Source organism: Chrysochloris asiatica, unplaced genomic scaffold, assembly GCF_000296735.1.
Source record: "Chrysochloris asiatica unplaced genomic scaffold, ChrAsi1.0 scaffold00140, whole genome shotgun sequence".
Taxonomy (NCBI): domain Eukaryota; kingdom Metazoa; phylum Chordata; class Mammalia; order Afrosoricida; family Chrysochloridae; genus Chrysochloris; species Chrysochloris asiatica.
The window spans coordinates 3,757,652-3,765,398 of record NW_006408658.1 but is presented as its reverse complement, the minus strand read 5'-3'; the positions used below and the strand labels follow the sequence as shown (position 1 = coordinate 3,765,398).

General features: G+C 39.5%; 1 pseudogene; it reads right to left on the bottom strand.

Moving 5' to 3' along the window:
* Positions 1–1,495: 1,495 nt before the first annotated feature.
* Positions 1,496–2,443, bottom strand: LOC102814629 (annotated as a pseudogene).
* Positions 2,444–7,747: the final 5,304 nt, after the last annotated feature.

The following is a 7,747-nucleotide window of genomic DNA, read 5'->3' as shown; positions in this document are numbered from 1 at the left end:
GGTAGGAGTGTCTTAAAAAAAAAAATGTGTCCAATGTTTTCTTTATTCATTTACTCAAAAAAAAGTGGGTAAATGAATAAAGAAAGATTGTTGGAATTTATCCTAATACTCTGAGTGTTTTAGAATATCTGCAATGTTTAGCTTTTATTGAATGGAAGTTTAGGAAGATTCCAGTGGGCCTGCACTGAGTAATACAGGAAACTGTTTAACTTGTAAGAATGTGGCTAATTACATTGTAGTTCTTAGTTTTCATGGAATCAGCTCCAACTTGGTGTCTCCAAACACTTGTTGAAGATTATCTTTCTGTCCTTCATCCCCTCAGAAAGAATAGTTTTGTTTCTCTGAATAATAGATTCTAATATATAGATTCTGTGAATTGTGTAACTTAGCATGATTAACTTTTCATATGGTAGTGGTGGTTATGTGCCATAGAGTCAATTCCAACTCATAGCGACCCTGTACAGGGTTTCCAAGGCTATAAATCTTTACTGGAGCAGAAAGTCTCATCTTTCTCCCACAGAGCAGCTGGCAGTTTTGAACTGCTGATCTTGCAGTTTGCAGCCCAATTCGTAACCACTACACTACCAGAGCTCCTTAGCTTTTCATATAGATTGCTATAAAACTTTAGAACTGACTTCTTGGTGCATAAAATAAAATAGGAGTTCACGGTAGCTGAAAGATTCATTTGCCTATTTCTTTTTTATTTTATTTTTTTAATCCTTATCCCATTTTCCTTTTAATCTTTATTTTCTCTCCTACTTCCTTTATATTATTTTTATGGATATTATTGAAAATACACTAAAGAACTTTTTAAACAAATTATACAGCTGGAGTCACACACTAAAAGATAGAACTATAAATTCAAACTTGAGTGTCTGAATCACGCTGTCTGGATAGGAACAACCAAACATAAAGTCCAAGGCCTAAAAGAGTTATCACGATAGATAGATACTCCAAGATCTATTATGGTGTGTAAATAAGTTACTATCATGTATGTTGTTGTTGTTGTTGTGTGACATCGCCAGCAACTCATAGTGACCCTACATGGGATTTCCAAGAGTGGATGATGGGTTTGAACTGACTACCTTGTGGTTACCAGTCTCAAGTGCTTATGCTACTGCTACAGTGCTACACCAGTGCTACACTCATTATCACATGTAAAATGAAAAAAAAAAGTAATTCAGATTCCTTAGAAACACTCAGCATTTGTTTGTTTTCATTAAAAGTTTTATAATCACATTAGAACAATGTGGAATTGCAAAAAAGTTTGTTTCCAGAAGTAAAAATCATTTGGTATTTCCTGTATTCAAAATTTAATTTTCTATAACCAGAATTACTAAGTAGAGTTCTGGCTAAAATAACAAATAAAGCAAATCCACAGTTGTGATTAATAAGGTATTTTCCCATCTCCTCTTCTCACGAACCACTGATTGTAGATACGGTCTTAGACTTAACATACACTAGAAATTTTTCTCCTTCAGACTTCTGGCTAATGTCACTGGGATCTCTTGGGAAAGAGCAGAAGGATGACTTTGTCCCGGATCTGTTTGGTCTTTACTCCATACACAATAGGGTTGAGTGCAGGTGGGATGATCACATAGAGATTGGCAAACATAATGTGAAAGGTACGAGAGACGTTATGCCCAAAGCGATGGGCAAGGATGGAAAAGAATGCTGGGATATAGAACATGAGGATGATACAAACATGGGAGCCGCACGTGCCCAGGGCCTTCTGGCGGGCATCTCGGGAGGGGAGATGAAAGACAGCAGAGAGGATGAGAGTATAAGAAATAGCAATTAGGATCACATCTATAATGACTGTCATAATGGGAACACAAAATCCATACCAGATATTGATGGAAATATCAGCACAGGCAAGCCGGGCAACACCTATGTGTTCACATTATGTATGGGGAATGCTACGCATCCTGCAGAATGGTAAACGATTCACAAGGAAAACACATGGGACAAAAACACAGAAACTTCGGAGGGAGATTCCCACAGCAATTTTGATAATGGTCTTGGGAGTCAGAATTGTGGTGTATCTCAAAGGGGAGCAGATAGCCACATAACGGTCAAATGCCATGGCCAGTAGAATAGCTGAGTCTAGGACAAAGCTGTAGTGCAGAAAGAATAATTGGGTGAGACATCCAGGAAAACTGATTTTCTGGGGACCAAGACAAAAGATGCTAAGGGTTTTGGGGACACATGTGGTAGACAATATAAGGTCAGTAATAGCCAGCATGAAAAGGAAAAAAAACATGGGTGCATGGAGACTGCGCTCCACTGCAATGAGGTAGAGAAGGATACTATTGCCCACAATTGCCACAAGATAGATAAAGCAGAAGGGGATGCTGATCCAGACGTGGTACTGCTCTAGTCCAGGGATGCCCAAGAGGGTAAAGTCACCTTCATTGTAACTGCTCAGGTTATACATGGTCATTGAGCTTTCCTTGAATTGCTTCTGTGTCCTAAAAATAAATTGTGTATAGTAAAGAACCAACAGTCCCTCCTTAGGCTCCTCTCTCCTGTTCACCAGGAAAGAACTTGCCACTGCTGATTATAAGTAATTCTACTCTTCAAGAAAGCCCTCCTTCACTCGATACTACTGGTATTCACTGCCCAGTTGCTCACTCTGGAATCTTCCCCAAAGTATACAAAGCCTGTATCTATTTTAAAGATCGAGCTATCCCTAATTCAATGTAAATTTTTGCTATATACTAGATGTAGGTGTAAAGCAATAATAGTATTTGAAGATATAGAAAGAAACTACAAAAATGACATATAATACAGATAATAAAGAGATAACTAAGAATGATATACTCGTAAACCTAAAACGAAATATTGCATTAGGCAAATCTGCTGCACAAGACCTTTTTAAAGTGTTGAAGAGCAAAGATGTCAGCTTGAGGACTAAGGTGCACCTGACCCAAGCCATGGTATTTCCAATAACCTTATATGCATGCGAAAGTTGAACAGTGAATAAGGAAGACAGTAGAAGAATTGATACTTTTGAGTTATGGTATTGGAGGAGAATATTAAAAGTGGCACGGGCTGTCAAAAGAACCAACAGATCTGGGTTGGAAGAAGCGCAGCCAGAGTGCTCCTGAGAGGCCAGGATGGCCAAACTTCATCTCTCATACTTCAGACATATTGTCAGGAGGAGCAAGTCACTGGAGAAGGACATCATGTTTTGTAAGATGGAGGGTCAGAGAAAAAGAGGAAGACCCCCAACGAGTGGATTGGCCAAGTGGCAGCATCGACGGACTCAAGCGTGGCAACAGTAATGAGGTTGGCCCAGGATCAGGCAGGGTTTCGTTCTGCTGTACATAAGGTCGCTATGAGTCAGTACCGACTCAATGGCACCTAACAACAACAACAACAAACCTTAAATGAAAAATATCACTGAAATCTTAACTAATGCAGAATTGAGCTTTTTAAATTTAATTGGTTTTTAAAACATCTGTCTATATGGGATCAAATTGATAGCAGCAACTTAACAGGTTAGATAGGAAACTTAGGGCCTGTGAGTCAATAGGGAAGCAACAACTAGAAAAAGGGGAAGGAAAATGGCGGCACAGCTTCAGGAATATAATCGGTGTCACTGAATTCCACATGTAGAAATTGTTGAATTTGTGTGTGTTCTTCTGTATAGAGCCTCAAAAACAACAACAACAAAATTCGACTTTTTAAAAGCAATTATAGATCGCTATGGGTTAGATTCTGAAAATCTATTATCTTATTAAGAATAATGTTATGAGATCATGTATTTTTATCCCTTTGCTTTTCCTTTAGTTCCTTCCTTTCTTCTTTCTTGTTTGTTATAGAAATTAAAGCTCTGAAAGGTAATCTTACCTAAGAACTCACCTTTTCTAAAGGAGAGAGACGGAATCATTAGATTCCACAGCCAAGACTCTTTTCATGTTGCTGCCTACCACCAGATGGTTGTCCAACACCCTGGAAGATTCCATGAATTCAGAAGAGGCATAGGAGTATAGAGAAGTGTACAAAGAAAAACATATCCCTAGGACTGCAGTCTGTCTAGCACCACCCCACTTCTACCTCTATTGTAACGAATGTCCAAAATGTCCTGGTACTGGAGTCTAAGGAGTCCTGGTGTGACACTGTAGGATAAGCACTAGACTGCTAACCACAAGTTTTTTTATTCAACTCCACCAGCTGCTCCTTAGAAACCATAAACAAGGTCACTATGAGTCAGAACCTACTCAATGACACTTAACAACAGAGTCCTGAGCCCTGGCATGGCACTGTAGGATAAGCACTGGGTTGGTAACCGCAACGTTGAAGTTCAAACCCACCAGCCACCCTTGGAAACCCTATACAGAGTTGTTATGAGTTGGAACTGACTCAAGGGCACACAACAATAACAACAACACAGTCTTTGGTTTTTAGACCAGAGTGTCGTCTGAGACTATGGAGTCTGAGGCCTGACTATGAAAAAAAAAAAAAAAAAAACCATGAAAAAAGCATAAGGAGCTTAACCTCCATCCCACATTTAGGATATAACAAGGAAATCTTTCTTAGTTAAGAATTGAAGAAAATTCATTCAAATGTACTTTTCATAAACACAAAGGTGACCTCTAGTGGAATAAAAATAAATGTACATCTTCTAAATCCTGGGTCAAAATAAAAGCCAACAGTCCAGTGTGGTACACTGTACGCTATGCACTGGACCACAAGGCTGGTTTGAATTGCAATGTCAGCAGTTCAAACCCACCAGCCACTCCTCAGAAACCCTATACAGGGTTGCTATGAGTCAGAACCGACTTAACTGCACTTAACAGCAACAATATAAGCATTATATCACAAGCTAATGTTTTAAAAACCTTCAATATATCACATATTTTTGAAACATTTTCATAAAATAACTACCATAATCTTCATAACAACTCTGTGAGATACATAATATTATACATATTTTCAAAATGCAGAAACCGAGGTTGAATGATGTTAACTTGTTTGCCAAAAGCCAAATGCAAAACGGTCAATCTAGTAATCAAACCTAAGATGTTTATTAGACTTTTGTGTACATAACTAAAATTCTGTAAGGAGTTAACATACTGCCTAGTAATAGGAATGAAATAGAACTATGCTTGATACCTGGATAGCAAAAGGTATAAGATTAAGCTACATGAAGAAAACATTCAAATCTGAAAACAAAAAACAAGTAAACAACATGAAATCAAACACATCACTTACTATTATAAAGGTACCTTACTTTAACATCTCTGTTAAAGAGCCTGGGAATGTGGTGGCTTCATAGGATAACTCGGCAGGGAACCACAAGGCCCACGGTTCGAGCCTCCAGTTGTTTCCAGGGAGAATGTTGAGACTTTTTGCTCCCACCAAGACTTACAGCCTCAGAAACCCTACACAGGGTCGCTATGAGTCAGAATCGACTCGATGGCACTTGATAACAACATTCAATAGCATAAGTAGCCCTAATAGTGAGATGGTGGTAGTATGCGGTAGAGTCATTTCCAACTCATAGCAACCCTGCATAGGTTTCCCAGGCTGTAAATCTTTACAGGAGCAGAAAACCTGTAGTGGGTTACAAGTTGGGCTGTTAACTGCAAGGTCAACAGTTCAAATTTACCAGCAACTTTGCAAAAGAAAGAGTTCTAGGCTCAGAAACCCTATCTCTGGTTGCTGTGAGTTGGAATCAACCACCACCACCACCATTAAAGAGCATATGGAGCCCTGAGGGCACTGTTGGGAAACCATGGGTTACTGATCACAAAGTAGGCAGCCACTCAGCAGGAGAATGATTAGGCTGTGTTCTCCTGTAATGATTTCCAGCTTCAGAAACCTCATACGGACTTGTTATGACTTGGAGTCAACTAGATGGCAGTGACTTTGGGGCTATCCAGGAAGTCTTTTTAAAAATAGAATCTAATAAATTAATATTAATTCTAATTAAACAAAAGAATATACAAGACCTCGGGACTCCTGGGCCCAGAGTCAGTGGCATAGCTACAGAGGACTAGAATGGAGAGTGAAGCGTCCAGCTGATAAGAAGAGAGGGCATATGCACAAGAACACCCACACTTGCAGATAATACCCACTTGACCTGGCTTCAATGACAGGATGATCAGAGCTCAACTAAAAGAAGAAAGAAGAGGAAAAAAAAGAGTAATCTGCTACAATTTGATGAACCTGACCTCCACCTATGGATGCAGTAAACAAATCTTTACAGCAAGGATCATTCCCACCCTCTCCATACATAGAGTAGACAGGGATGGGCAACTTGGACATTAGCTACCCAAAGTTGGGGGGAGGAGTTTACAAAGGCAAGAAGTGACTGGCTTACAAAGTTTCGAGAAGGAACCTAGATCCAGAGGATGTGGAGGAAGGTAGAATCTCCACTGAGTAGAATCCAATCTGTCTAGGTGAGGCTGATGAAATGAAATGCAGATAGGTCTCTTATGATACAATAGTGAATAATTGTTATCGGGACTGCTTGTGAGTGTTGGAAATATAAAGGTAGACGTTTTGTAGCAAGGAGGGGAGTAATTAACTTTGCAGTCTAGGAGCTGAGGTCCCTGGGACCATCAAGGGAGAAGAGCGGAGAACGGGACCCTACCCAGAGAAGCAGTGATGCCAAAGATGGAGGCAGAGATGACGTGGAGAGATGGTGCAGCTGGGGACTTTAGACCCAGAGAGAGAGAGGGGCTGTGTGCTGACAACCGGGGGGTAGGCTTGCAGGGCATACCCTTTGGTTCGTTGATGATGCATGGAGGGGATTATAACCACGACAATGAAATGATATCTGATAGGATAAATGTAAAACTAATATTCGCCGATATAAAATATCATATAATTCACAATAAAACATTAAAAAAGAATATACAAGTGTTGTTGGTGTCTGCCATAGTCAGTAGCAACTCACAGCAGTCTATAGGACAAAACAGAAGTACCCCATACGGTTTCCTAGGCTGAACTCTTCACCGAAGTCAACCACCAGGCCTTTTCTCCCCTGCAGCGCTGGTGGGTTCAAATCACTCACTTTTTAGTTAGCAGTCAAGTGCTTAACCATTGCACCACCAGGGCTCTATATAGACAAGTGTAGTTTGTAACTGTTGTTGTTAAGTGCCATCAGTCAATTCCAACTCGTAGAGACCCAGTATAGGGTTTCCAAAGAGCGGCTAGTGGTTCTGAATCACAGACTTTGTGGTTCGAAGTCTGACGCTTATCCTACAGTGCCACACCAAGTGTACTTCAGACAGAGGTAAATCAAAAAGAAGAAGTCTAGTATAATAAATTTCAGAAAGTGTAAAACTTCAGTTTAAAAATCATTAAGTGGAATAGTACTTTGACTGTTAAAAGGAATTCTCAATAAAGGTGTAAATTGTACCACTTCCAGACACTTTTCTTTCTACCTTTATCTTAAAAATACACAGATAAATAACCTTCTTTGATAACAATCTATTCATTTAACCACTTTAAAAACATTTTTAATTATTAGTTTCCAAAGACCTACTTGTAAATTATTGGATTCTTTGAAGACATGTCTCTAGCCATTTCCTACAGCAACTTTATCATGCTTGTGACTCATCAAAAGCTAACTGTGTCCTCAGAGGCACATAACCTCATCCTGGATGGTTTTATTTATTACTCATGCTCAGCCACTCAATTCTTAGGCAATATCTTGGAAGCGTTGTTGATGTTCTTATTATGTGCCTTCACATAGATTCTGACTCACAGGGATCCAATTCACAACAAAACG